This window comes from Trachinotus anak, unplaced genomic scaffold (genome assembly GCF_046630095.1).
Source record: "Trachinotus anak isolate AG129_WGS33_773 ecotype Australia unplaced genomic scaffold, CSIRO_AGI_Tana_v1 ptg000033l, whole genome shotgun sequence".
NCBI classification, from domain to species: Eukaryota; Metazoa; Chordata; class Actinopteri; order Carangiformes; family Carangidae; genus Trachinotus; species Trachinotus anak.
The window spans coordinates 3527922-3541040 of NW_027273884.1; the positions used below are offsets into that span (position 1 = coordinate 3527922).

The 13119-nt window shown below is 38.8% G+C and overlaps 1 protein-coding gene across 1 annotated transcript in view; it reads right to left on the reverse strand.

Moving 5' to 3' along the window:
• LOC139614206 (leucine-rich repeat and fibronectin type-III domain-containing protein 2) overlaps window positions 1-13119 on the reverse strand; it is a 140267-nt gene that overhangs the window by 44428 nt on the left and 82720 nt on the right. Inside the window, exon 4 of the mRNA XM_071471386.1 lies at window positions 1133-1220. The gene's annotated coding sequence lies outside the window, so the exon portion shown is untranslated. The remainder of the gene's footprint in view (window positions 1-1132; window positions 1221-13119) is intronic.

Here is a 13119-nt window from a genome sequence, read left to right on the forward strand (position 1 = left end):
ATCATTCACCAAGATGTTTTATTTTTTTCTTTTAAACATTGTCACTGCTGAGGAAGATTTAATGAAAAGCTCCAACAGCTGCTGTGTGGATGAAAGTGTTTCAAGGTCAAGACCAAACAATCAGTCTTAGTAAGGATACTATAGGTTTTCTGTGCAAGTATCTTATTACAACCCATCATTGTTAGGCAACAACTTCAACCTTAACCATGTATTTGTTATAGTAGCCATGATGACAAAGGTCATATAACCTGAAGAAAGTGCTTTTTTCAACCCAAACCACAATCTTTTCCTAAACCTCACCAAGATCTTTTTGTGCCTAAACCAAACCAAATTATGATGGTTCCACAGCCCCAACCGTGTGTTTATTCTTGTTACCATGATACTGAAGACCTAGTGCACCTACTGCTAGTACACTTTTTCAGTTGTATTGTTGTTTCCATGAAGGTCTATGACACCTGCCGCTGGTACAGTGCTTTTCTAAAAAGTTCAAAGATTGTCAACTTGAAGAAGAAAAAGACAATAAACAATATAATCATAATATCAACAGCATCTTTCACTGTTTAGGTGATGTCACTTGAGCACCTTGAGTCTGAGGAAACAGAGTTGTTTTCATGTGTAATAAATTCCATAATAAATTGAGCAACATGCAAATGTGATTTACTATATATCTCCTAATACATCCAATACCATCATTTCCTTTGACTCTACCTGCCTGGTAACTGCCCATGAATTCAAACTCCATTACTCCAGTCTGTACCCAAGCTAGGATAAACCCGATGCTGAAAAACTCCCTTCAAAACCACAGAACATATAAAACAACTGTTTACAACCTTTTTGTGCAAAACTGGTGGAGAGCCCCTTTAACTTACTGTGAATATAAAAACAGGGTATTGAAACTGAATGTTTTTTTTTATCCTGGAGGTTGTTACCAAACCGTCTGGCCTCCCCCTGAGGTTTGTGTTACTTATCGTGTTAAAAGTCATCTAAGCAGTGAATATCCTGCCCAGGCCTGAGGTTGCTTGGATAAGAAATGTCAAGGACTTTTCTGGGCTAATTTCAGGCCTCAAACTATTTTATTGGTAAGCTAAAAAAAAAAAAAAAAAAAAAAAAAAGTGAGAAAGGTGAATCTTACCTATAACGTGTGGTATTGTGCCATATGGTCCCTCGGAAACACCTCAAGCCCACACATTCACACTCAGAGAGCAAGATGATCAATCAGCCTATGGAAAGATAATAAAAGGGAAAACAGTTAAAAGCTCATCTGCTTCATTATTATTTTCTTTTCTTGTGCCGAAGATGTTACTTCCCATTATGTAAAGTGTAGAGAGGTCATATGAGGTCACATGAGTTCTTCAGATAAATATTGCACTGAATAATACAGCATGTGTTCAAATGGTTTCCATGAAGAATCGCACCACATCTGTACAGATTTAACCTCTGTGACAGCATGAATAACACATTAACCTCTGCGCTGCGGCATGCTCTGAAACAAGGCCATCCGACACACATGCTAAACAATGCCCAGGTGCTAGTACATACAGTATGTATTTGCAGTGATCCCATCATGCTGCTAAACCACAAAACCTCACACAATTCAGGCAGTGCTATTATCACGTGAAAGGAATTATCTGTTTCTGAAACAAAAGCCTATAAACATCTCCTTAAAGGAGAGAGGGCAGATGAGATTGGTTTATGGAAAATTTTTGAGCACAGCAGGGTGTTTGTGCAGGGCCACAGCTCCCAAGTGACATTATAATCTCAAGCAATGACTGAATGCACATTATGCATCTCTTTTCTCTCATTCTTGTGGCCAGTCATCACTACAAGCTGTTTGCCTTTCTAAACACGCAGTCTGAGAGCTGTATTATTTGTTTGCCTTGCCAGTATGTGTGGGAGTAGGAGTATGGGTGTGCATGTGTAGTCGTCTGAGTGTGTTTGTGCTCAGCTCCATGTATACACAACTGAAAAATATGCTTAAATTACAAGGTCAAACATGTACAAATGGTGGTTCTTTTATTTAACATGGAACAAAAGGAGAAGAAACATATGTTTCCTTAGAGTGCCAAACAAGGTTGAGGATGTATGTTAGTCCAAAAATGTGGCCTTGTTGTAGTCAGTGTCGGATGAATGACAGGGTGCCCTTCGTGTCTTCCTCCATTGATAGTAAACATCTTTATACACCACTCAGTGCTCATCCTTTGAGGTGTCTGTGTGCAGCTTCTCTCATGCATTTGCTCTCCCACACAAGAACCACATTATCCAGCCTTTCTCGTCAATGCTGCCATAGACTTCCCTCCATGCCTCTCCCCGGGTAGTCATGACACACCTTATTCTCTAGGTTTGGAATCATTGCCGTGTCTTCCTGTTTGCCCTCCCTCTCCAGGCCCTCATGCTCTTGCAGAGCATGTCATTCTGATGATTGGAAAACTTGCAAGCGCATCCCCAACGGTGCTTTGATTTCTGGGGCAGATCTTTCTCATTATGACTTTTCTGTTGACCGAGAGCTCGACAAAAGAATAATGTAAGCCTCGGTTTTTAGCAGGTCCCTGGCTGGGCTTACCCTGTCAATTGCATTGTTCACAGCTGCAACAGGATGCACTGCATGCTCACTTAAGAAAACATATTTGGATGATTTAAGATGAAATTATCTGATAAGGTGGATGGTGGCTTGATGCTGATCACCTGAGATTTGCCCATTCATGAACTCATTATATATCATATTAGTTTTTAAAGGTGCAGCAGCCAGAGAATACAAATAACTCATCCACTGTCATTAGCTGTCTTCATTCAAATTCCATTTAAAGACACTCCTTCCAGCAATAACCTGCTGTGGTTTGCATTCAAGCTAACAAAATGAGGGAGGGAATTGAGACTTTACAAAAGATACCAAGAGTGCGCTGTCTCATTGTAACAACATTACAATTAATAATGTTCATAATGTATTTGGAATTTGTTTGTGACATCCTGCATCACTGTGCTTCACAGGTGGGTTCTTTACCAACATGAACTTAATCTATATGTAAAAGCAGCTGCTTTTACATTTAGTGGTTTATTAAGTCTCTATTGACCCATCCAGCCTGTTTAGGTGAGGTGAAAGGATAGGATTTGCAGTTTCTAAAGTCTGTCTGAAAACAACAGTCTCTATGAACATTGAACAGGTTTTGCTTGCTGTAATTATTCCTCCTGTTCATACCGGCCATTCAAAGCTTTCAGTGTAACTGATGTGGGACGAAATCCAAAGTTGTCATTCTTTGCAAAGATATAGTCCAAAGTTTATCTGCAGTTAATTTGATTCTTCAACAGTCCAATTTAGACAAAGCATGTGGGTATCTTCCAGATATGTAGTCTTTGTGTAAAATTTCCCTCTTTGTGTGTCCCTGGACAGTGTTGAGCTGTGGTGCCAGCACAGTAAGAAAAAAATGGGAATTTTATAATAAAAAGGCAAGATAACCACTTAATGTTACAAGTCCAGGGTGCGTAAAACTCAATTTACTTCAGATAAACTTTTGAATTATTTCTGCACTTAATGAGGGCTGTAGATTTGGGGCCCCATAACTTATATTAGGAAAGGATTTTTCAATGGCCAAACTGAACAGGAGGGACAATGAAAGTTTGTAAAAGCTGTTTCAGTGTTCATAATTTTAGGATAGAACGTGTGAATGTGTCTTTTCCAGGGGACATCCAGTAAGAATACAACCTTATGGGTTCAATGTAGCAAGTGCTTGTAACTGATATGTTTATTTCAGACTATTGCTTACCATGCTACTGCTGACCAACTGAATGCATCTGGTCTCTGTACAACATACTCAGGTCATGCTTAGTCACTGGCATGAATTATTAGTCTGCTAGCTCAGGCAAAAAGCAGTATGTTTGTTTGGTGTAGAGAGATCAATTTGAAGTATTGTTTCCTATTTCATAGTTCCTCTTCCTGTTTTAATTTGACACAACTTATGATATGAGTGGGTAGGGGTCATGCTCAAGGACAGTTGGACAGGACATTGATGTTGCAAAGGTCAACCTTATTACAAAAGCCTGTTCCATGAACTTAAATTGTCAGCAAAACCTTTATTCCAAGGTTGTTTTTGAGCATATCTGATGGAAGTGGGAGGAAGTCATGCCTACTTTAGTATAAGCACAAACATGTTTTGTCAGATTGTAAGAAACTCCATTAGTCTGACAATAGCTAACTGACAGTAACTGACAGTTAATCTATATCACTTTGCAGTCAGGGGTTGGTGATCTTGTAGAATCGCAAGCCACGGTAAGAATAGCTTTTTTTCCTGCAAATTTAGTTGAACTCATGATCACATAATCATACTATAGTTGTGTGTATGGTTGCCTGGACAGAAAGCCTGTCACCTCAACCCAAGACTAAAGGCCCAACTCACAAATCTCTGCAACCTCTTTCCATGTGGATTTTATTGCGAAAGTCCTGTTGTGCGCTCACTGCTATTCTTTGCCCACAATGCTGTTTTCTGATTCCAAATTGTGTCAGAACCAATCACATTTTTTGCTTAGTTCACGTGGAGTATTCATTTGGACAGTGCTGTTATCTATTTATGAGGCTATAAACAAGTATTTTATCTTGAAAGTGAGACCTGAAGGCAGGTTTCTTGTCCCAGGGACTGACTGCAACTCCACGGTCTTGGACAGCAGCTGTTGATGTTAGTTCTTGCTCTGCTGCGTTGGAGATTTCGCAGAGGCTGCAGAGCAGAACAAGGACTGCCGTCACCAGCTGCAGTTAGCGGGCTAGCTGTTTAACCATTAATAGTCTGGTTAGCAGTGATTTAACTTTTAAAATTAAATATCTAAATATTGCACCTTTTGATGATGCAATCTGTACAATTCATCTGGAAAGCAGATAATATGCCAAAGTAAGATTGTCCATGATATAAGATTGTCAGAACGTCCATTCCTACTTGCCGTCTGTATAATGAGCCTATATAAAATATAAAAGTATGCAAATTACAAAAAATAATCATTCTAGTTGAGGAAATTATCAAAAATATACTTGTTTTCAGAAGGAGAAATCACTGGCTGTGCAAAAAAAAGAAAAAAAAAAACACATCTCATTCCCTCATCACACTACATCACTCATAGTACTGTATGTCTGCAAAAATTTTTCGTGCTCCATCCACTACAGTTCTTTCACTGGCTTTATGTTAGGAAGAGGTGTTACTGCTGCTGGATGGACAACTATTTGAAGCATTGGGATTTTTCTGGAATTAAATTTCTTTCCTCCTCAGCCACAGTTTTTTTTTTTTTTTTTTTGTGCATGAGGGAGATGACAGCCGCACAGAACCTCAGTGGGCTGCGTAGCCTGCTCCACTGGCCTGATCACTCCTCTAGTGCATTGTAAGTGAGTAATTCAGTTGTTTTTCTTTTTCAGTAAAATATGTATCAGTCATGAGTCGGTAAACAACAGCCTCTGGCAGCTGGCAGACATTTTGCATTCTGGCTCAAACTGAAAACTGTCCATGTCGTGACCGCACTATGTTGGTGTTTTATTCCATATTTCAATTCCCTTCAACTTAATAGTCAGTTTACATGAAAGAGGCTACAATGCGTGCTGTCGCCCATATTATGCATCATCAAGTCATTAGCAACTGGCTCACGCTTAGCCTCAAAAGCAGATGGAGAAACTGCACACAAACGCCTCCTCCACAGGCCTCATTGGACATTACATGCGTGTCAAAGTTGTTAGTGGGCATGAGGCAACAGACAAACTGGGGTCTCAATGACAAGCCAAGTTGCCACAATGTCCCACATTGCGCCTCCCGTAGAGAAGTGTAATCACATTTTCCGCAAGGGTGGTTCTAGAGCCCGTGAGAAAAGGGTTTATCGAATTCACAGACATTGTCATTACGCAGTCCGTGTGGTTTCTCTCTGTATCTGAGGCCACTTATATCCTGCCAGTGCAGTTTAAAGAGCTTGAAGGCTGGGAAACACACACACACACACAAAGTTGTTGTTATGCTGGGAGCTATAGATAACACACAGAAGAAAATTACAAGGTAGATTGGGGATGTGTACTGAATTGCATTTGGCTGTCTTTTTTATTTTTTAATAGTAGAACTACATCCAGTAAATCCTTGAAGCAATAATCTGACAAATTTATTCTATTTTTATACTCTCACTTACTGATATGGTTTTATACTTTTATTGAGTAGTTGTCATTTCAGCTTCCATGATTGGTGTCTGTTATAATTTCTTTCTTGTCCTTGTATCTGGTATATAAAATGAAACTGAGGTGCACTACCTGAGTGGATCATTTATAAATACAAAGAGACATAGATCTTACACACAATGACAATTTAATATTTCTTGAAGTTGGGGACTTGCATGAGGCAGATGAACAAGACCAAGAGTCTACAGCCATGCTAGTGGCTCTGGAAGGTTGTACATAAGCACAGCAGTGTTTGGAGCCAGATGCTCACGTCAGCATGCTAACATGCTCAGAAGGACAATGTTAATATGCGGCTGTGTAATATGTATAATGTTTAAGTTTACCATCTAAGTTTAAAATGTTAGCATGATATCATTTGCTAATTAGCACTTACTGCAAAGTACAGCTGAGGCTGATGGGAATGTTCTTGTTGTCATGTTGTTTTGCAGGTATTTGCTGGTATTTGGTCCCAAATATTGGACAAATTAAATGTTGACTTGATGATGTCATCAGAGGAGATGAAGTTCATCCTGAAGGGGACATTAATGTCTGTACCAAATGCCATCGCAATCCATCCATTTTGAGATATTTTACAAGATAAGTAAATATTTTGGCCTGCTGGTGGCACTGGATAAAAACTCATCAAATCACTAAAACCAGTAGGATTCATGTGCTGGGTATCATGAGTATCTGTAGAAGCTTGCATGAAAATCCATGCAATATTTCAGTCTGGACCAGAGTGGACTGAGTGACCAAACTTGCCATCCCTAGAGCCTTGCCCGTTGTGTAGCTGAAAAACAATGAAACCAAAGCAGCAGAGGTAGAGAAATCCTGGCTTTAGTCCCAACGAGGGCTTAAGCTGTAATAACACTGGATCCTACACTTCCCATAATGCACTCAGTAGTGGCTTTTGTTAAACTCCACTGCCTGGTAAACAGCTACATCCTTTAAACTCCAGACCTCCAGTTTGTAATATAGGATTTTCAATAGGAATATATTAGTTTCCAAGTCCAAGTGAAATAACCTTGATGACATCACCAGGTTAATTTTGTCAGACTTTGAAAAACTCCCTCCAGAGTCACACATCATATTATACAACTGTTTAGAGGCTGAATGGTATTTCAAATGATGGCTTAACTGAGATTTGTGTGAAAAATCAGTTCCCTTATAAAAGAAAAGTAAAAAATATACCTACTGTTGGACAAGGAAACAAAACCCTGGTTCAAAGGTTGTTAAGTTACACTTTAACTAATAACACTTGAATCTCTTCTTCAAACTTAATCTGTAGCTGCAAGGGCAAAAACAAAAGCTTCTCAGTGTGTTGAAATGGTTGGGTGACAAATTAAAGCAAAAACATTGAAGAAGTGGGCTAACATTTCATTGGCCTGCTTAGAACTACAAACTGTGCCATCGCTGCCATCTAATATGGAGGAGTGTGAGTATGTTTACTCTGGTTTGGATGACACAGGCGACTGGCCATCTGGTGTCTTTTTTCACTGGGAGGTTGGTGGATGTGTGGGCCAGTGGTGAGTAAAGCAGAGTTTAAATAATGTCCGACGGTGGTTATGGCTTGTTTATTGTGTGTCCCTTGTCCATTTTTCTACCCCCAGGTAATGTTACTTTGGTACACAGTGCCTTTCAGAAACTGAGCAGATAATAATAAACAATATGAGCTTGTAAATGTAAAAATAAAATCTAATATAAAATTGAAAATAAAAAAAGCAAGAAGACCACAAAGTAGGACTGAGAATTTGAAGGGGAAAAACATCCCTGAGGCAGACGTGGCCTAATGCCACCAACTGATTCATTCATTTGGCAGGACAACAACTACTGTCAGTGTAACACTTCTCCTAAGATCAATATACAGCTACATATTATCGTCACTGCGTCTAAGTACTCTGTTCTCCTGTCTTCAAGTGCCTCTTAGATTTATCCCCCTCCTGATGAAAGATAATCTAACAACGATCCAGAGCTCTAGAAAAACAGTCATCTGTATGTGCATTTACATTTGTATTGACAAGTGCTCTCTTCAATAAAGGCTCACTAACCACAAGAGCTTGAAGAGAGGATGTAAAGAGTCCTACAGCCTGGCACTTTTGACAGGCAAACAAATTCTACTTTACTGCTGGAATATTTATTAATTTATGGCGAGATTAGAAAATAACACATGGGCATACAAATTAATTATTCTAGTTATTATATATTAACATTACAGCAACAGCCATATAAAACACAAACTTGCCAAAGGTCAAAAAGTAGAAAATAGTAAATAGGGGCAAAAGTGCCAATTTATATATATATATATATATATATATATATATCATAATATTAATAATAATAATAAAAATGTTAGACAAGACTTTAAGGACAACTACTCTTAATAACATAAATGATTTTTTTCCATCTATAAACAACACTATCCAAGAAATAACTTAGACGTCTGGTAGGAGTATGATAAAGGCCACATTCAGACTAACACTAGCACTGTGGTGTAAAATGATTACAACCTTCTCATTCATATCAATGATACCACTGTGTTTGTTCAGCTGCGATACTCAACTTCGGCAACAGCCCAGCCCAGTGTCATTCAGCAATGCAGTGCACTAACCTATTAATTATGTGCAAGCACAAATATCTGGTAGAATACCTCACAACTTGTTAACCTGTTAAAAATAAAATACCTTGCAAGAATCTAGACAAATGAGAAAATTGGTACCTTTGCCTCAAAGGAGTACAAACTGCTGTGCATTGTGTTGGTGTCTGATAAACCTTTACATTAGACTTCCTGGTTTTGTATTTCATCTTCTCACTGGAACCTGTAGCAACATGCTAGACAAGACTGAAGATTATATTTGGCAGCCTCTTATTTTATTTTGGTTCTATTCTTCTTTTCTTCCACTGAAGTTAGCTTGCTAATCAGCTAGCTGTGGCCCATCTTGTCACTTTCTGATACAGTCACTGAAGTGTCTACCCTGAAGTAGTACTGCTCAGAGGATGTTGATACTAATGTTGCCAATAGCAAAACTTAAAAATGGATCCTTTAAACCAAAATACTTAGATGCTGCCCCTTTAACTATGGAAAGTCTTTTTCTGCTTTGGTTAAAATGCAATTTAATTCTTATATAATATGTTTTTTATGTTAGTTTTGTAAAGGACTTTGTCCTGTCCCTGCAAATTACCTTTCATTTCAAAATAAAAGTCGAAGAGTCATACTCGAGGCACTGTATTTTTCTTTCTCTCTTTTTTTCGTCTTTTGTTTTCATTCATGAGGTATTATGAGGTCTATTTTTTTTACAATTGGGCACTTCATGCTAACTATGTTTTGTAGTGGGTACACGCTGGGAAAATGACTAAATGAAGCACGCTTAAAAATTAGCAGCATGAATATTAAAAGACTTGGTTTCTGAATTGAGTGTTACAGAGAGAGCACATCTGTCAACTGTCAACAATGTCAAAATTCCACTGTGGATGTCTGTGGGCTGTACATGCTTTTTGATGTAAAGTACAGGGAGTTTACCTGAAAAACACGTTATATAAATAACATTGTAATGCAGTCATGTAGGTTATAAGTTAACATTGTTTTACAGCCAAGCACTGCAAACAAGGGCTGTCAAAAATGTAACTCTGACACTGAAAACCATATAAATTAGTAAACCTGACTGGGCAACATGTCAGTGGAAAACAAGTTCATGTAACCGAGCATAAATAAAGAAAGGCAGTGATACATAGGATTGAGTATTAATGTTTCGCATTTTGTTATAATACAAATCTTCCCATATATATCATTAAAACAGAAGGAGCAGAGATTTGAAGAATGATGGAGATTTATGAGGAATCTAAATACCTAGGATATTTGGGGTTATGTTGTTGTCACCATGAAAACACTGCCAGAGCATGATAAAAAGAAAGATTTCCTTTAATATCAATAATAGCTCAAGATGTGACATTTATAGGACAGTGATAATAGCGAGCTTACCAACAACCCATGACATGAATGTCATTTTGTCAACATATGTTTTTATTTCCTGTCACTTTCCAGACTCAGGACAAAAGGAGAAAAGGTGTGGCTAAAATGTCAGAGGATTGTGATGTGACAGTTTGCGCTACAAACATGATGTCTGTGTTATTAGATCCTTTGTCAAACAGGAATTAACCAACACAACAGACGGCAGTCTCTAACAACACCAGTGACTTCAGCTGGTAATGATGGGCCCCACTATAAATTTTGTTTGTTTGTTTGCGACCAAGAAGCGGGTATGTCTCGCCCTGAAACAAATTTCAGTCTGATGTAAATATTAAACTGTGACTGAAAGCACTGCCTTGTTTAATCATTCACTACTCTGTACATAATGGACACAGGGGAGGTAAACAGAGATTTTGGACACTCTCTGATGATCATAATTGCATAATAATTGACAGCTGTTGAGTCACACAACTATAATTTTTGCATTTATAAAATGTGGTGCATTACATTCCCCTCAGCCCCATGTATCCAGACTCTGTTTCTCCCCTTATCTCCACAGACCTGCCCTCCTCTACTCATCCTCAAATGTCCTCAGACTTTTGTCTGTCCTGCCCATCTACACATCTGTCCCTCATTCCCAATCAGCCCTGTGTTACATAACTCCAGCTCTTGGTGCCCAGTCTTTGTCAGATCATCTGTTTTCCTTTCTGGTTTTGATCCCCAGTGGACGTTGTGTGAAGTATTCTCTTGCCTGTTCATGTTTGTTTCCCTGCCAGTTCATTGATTCATCTGCCTGCTTGTTCTTCCATCCACCTGTTTTCATTTTTATGCCTCCGCGCTGGTGAAAACCAGTGCCAGGAGCATATTGTTTTCAGGTTGTCCATCCGTCCATATGAACATATGTCCGTCCATCTGTCCACTCCTTGCTCGTGAACATGATATCTAAGTAACACCTTGACATAAATTCTTCGAATTTGGCACAAAAGTTAACTTGGACTCATGGATGAAACGGTTAGTTTTTGGTGGTCAAAGGTCAAGGTTACATGACCTCACAAAATGTAGTTTTAGGCCTTTTGAAAGCAATATCTAAGTTACTCCTTGAGAGAATTTCTTCAAATTTGAAACGCTCACCTGGACTCAAGGACAAACTAATTGGGTTTTGGGTCAAAGATCAAGGTCACCTCACAAAACACTTTTTACCCATTACACACGACTTCACACAACAATTATGACAAAATTTCAAATAAATGGTTAATATTTTATATGACTCGGGATAAACAGGGATGTGACCTGAAACTAGTCTGAGTGGTGGAGGTATACAGCTGTGAGGTGGTCATTCTAGTTTCCTTAAAACTTACTTCACTGCATCAGCTTTCCTGTATGTACATACTACTGACTCTATATTTAATTACATTTCTTATTCAAATCACAAATATAACTAATACAAGTAAACGTTTCTGGTAAAGGTACAAGTAAAGGTTTCTGCGGCCATGTACCCCACAGGATGCACTGTTAATGTGATAAGCCGTCTGTCATGGCTTTCATCACCAACACTGGCACCCACGCTGCCAAGCCCCCAAGCTACGACTAAGTGGCAGGCATGGACAAAAACATGAAAATTATTGAAACATTAGAGTAATGATTTCCCTGTAGGACTGGATGATAAGCTGTTAATAAAACACAAATGGAATAAATAATTATTTCTCTTCACCTTTGGCACATTGACAATGAATTAAAAAAAAAAAAAAACACTGTACATAAGCACTGTCTTGAGCCATACAACTACACAGTATTAACTTGACTGGTAAAACAGCCTTATTCTTAGACTAGCAACTGTGATCTTTTTTAATGTATCCACAGAAGTCATGTAATATGAATTTCCTCACTGTGGGACTAATTAATGCTATCTTATATTTTATGAAACCAAAAGTTGGAGTTACAAGGTTTCCACACGACAAAAATGACATGCTACATTTTATGCCATGTATGATGCAGAACAGTTGAGTAATGTTTAGCCGTTATCACATATGCCACCCCTGGTTCTTCACTTTAATACCTTGTCAGACACATTAAATTCCCCTCACTGGTACAGTATTACACACCCATTTCCCTCCCCCTCCTGGATAATAAAACCCCTCCTAACTACAAGTCACATATAAATAGAACATCCCATCACTCAGAGCATATTTCTGATAGAGAGCCAAAGCTGCTCAACTTTGTGATTCAGTCTCACAGCGGATGATTTGTATCCTTCAGACCAATCTCACGCTCCCTGTCAGTGCAGCTTTAGCACCATTTGTCAGGGGACATTACACGCCTGGATGGGCGTGCTGCATCTGCGGGATTTTCAGTTGCAGGTTAGCCCCTGACGACGCACCTTCCAATTGGTCTCAGTTGTTTCCAAGATGAATCAGAGCGGCTTTTAATAAGGAAATCCTAAGAGCTCACGGGCTGCACGAATAACTTCAAAGCGAAGTTAATATAGATCCCCTGAGCATTTGCCGCTCTGCCACAACCTTTACGCAAGCTGAAGAGTGGACAGAATTATCTGCTGTGACGAAAAACTCACTTTTTCAGGCTATAAAAAGCACATTTGTCTTTCTGCTCAGAGCAAATTTGGTATAGGAACACGTCAATAAGACAAAACATAAAGAATAATAAATGCAGAGATGGATGTTACCTTGAGGCTTAACCTGGAGTGCCAAATGCAGCATGCACACATGATATCATGACTATTCCTGCAACTCATATTGGTCCGAAAAGCTAACAAAAAGATATTAACCTGAGTGCAAAAGAAAAACACTTCATCCCCAGTGTAGGAGAATGTGGTAACGGTCAACTTTACTATAAAAAGGAAACATTGATAGAGGAAGGTCTATAACAAGCATTGTGCATGCAATCCATGAAATTTTCCCTCCACCAAGCTGGAGCAAGAGCAGCTGCCTCTCCCTGTGTTATCTGGTCCTGCAGCTGACAGAGACATCAAAAT